This window comes from Myotis brandtii, unplaced genomic scaffold (assembly GCF_000412655.1).
Source record: "Myotis brandtii unplaced genomic scaffold, ASM41265v1 scaffold39, whole genome shotgun sequence".
Taxonomy (NCBI): domain Eukaryota; kingdom Metazoa; phylum Chordata; class Mammalia; order Chiroptera; family Vespertilionidae; genus Myotis; species Myotis brandtii.
The window spans coordinates 1,579,164-1,580,511 of NW_005364953.1; the positions used below are offsets into that span (position 1 = coordinate 1,579,164).

General features: G+C 51.4%; 1 long non-coding RNA gene across 1 annotated transcript in view; it reads left to right on the forward strand.

The window, feature by feature from the left end:
• The window catches only part of LOC106727212, an 18,480-nt gene continuing 17,132 nt past the window's right edge, over nucleotides 1–1,348 (forward strand). The window contains exon 1 of the long non-coding RNA XR_001363387.1: nucleotides 1–68. This is a non-coding gene — a long non-coding RNA (uncharacterized LOC106727212). The remainder of the gene's footprint in view (nucleotides 69–1,348) is intronic.

Sequence of the window (1,348 nt, forward strand, 5' to 3'; positions counted from 1 at the left end):
AATTCAAATGCTTTTTACAATGAAAAGAAAGAGAGTTTCATCTCATTTCTCTACCAGGGTAGATGTCTGTCAATAGAAGGTGGACATCAATAAAAGGAGGGGCTTGCACAAGCAATCCAGAAAGTCAGCAATCTATGAATAATCCAGAACCCAGTATTTGTCTCCTCTGCCACACACCCTCCCTCCCAGCCAGTGAGCAAGATAATTACTCTCAAGTCAAGCTAAGTGCCCCCCAGTCACAGTGGCCCAATGCTGACATGAAAAGCATACAAATAATTCTCACTCTGGCATAAAAGTGACAACTTTCTTGGAAGAAAAGCAGATACTGTAAATTTCTCAATGTCTTCCTGAAACATTATTTTTTTATTTTTTTATTTGTTTTATTGCTTAAAGTATTACAAAGGGTATTACATATGTGTCCTCCGCTCCCTCCTGCGGGAATACGGCACAGTCTTAGCCGCCGCTTGCTTTTGTGGTCCTCCCAGCGGGAGTAGGGACAGCCTTCCCTCTGGAGCCTCGGCTTCTTGCCGCCAGGCTCAAGGTGCCCCTGGCCCGCCGCCATGAGGGCCACTGCAGGCGCGCTTTTGGCGGTGGTGGCGCTGGGCCGCTCGCAGGACCCAGCCGGTTATGCTTCCGGTTTTGAGGATTTCTGCTTCGTTCCTCACCACCGGGGCCTCCAGTCTACCAAGGCTTATGTGTTCAGTTTGAACCGTGGTCAGCAAACTGTTTGAGCATCATGGGGCCTGGCAGGCACGCCCTTGCTCCTACCTACCGGGTAGGCGTTGTCTTTGACTAAGAACGTCTATCATCCTGGAGACTACGCACATTCACCTCATTCTGCTAGGACCGCGCCCACTGGCTCCTCACCCACTGGGTCTCACGGCAAGAAACCCATTGCCCTGCCACCTCCTGAAAGTCCTGGATCCCTGGGAACATGGCCACCACCTGGGGAAACTGCCACACAGCCTGCCGCCCTGGTTATCTGAGCTCCAGTCAAGAACATTGACTGCCCTCAGGATAGTAACTGGTGGAACTGCTCCTGACTCACCTTGCCAGACAACATTGTGAGGCCTCAGTGGCCTGCACCTGTGTGCTATCCTCAACAGTAGCCCTCCTACTGAGTGTCAGCCCTGGCCCTCCAGAGCACACAGACAAGAACATAGAGCAGGTTCCTGTGGCCATGTCCTGTCCTGCTGAGAGAAAAGGAGGAACTTGGACTCTGCTAGGATCTAGAAGACCCATGGGGTGACAACACAAGGATCGCCACCCGATGCCCAGCATCTCCATCTTATTGCACCAAATTGTCAGAGGCCTCAGATTTCATAGAACTGGGCTTTCAAGGTACTTA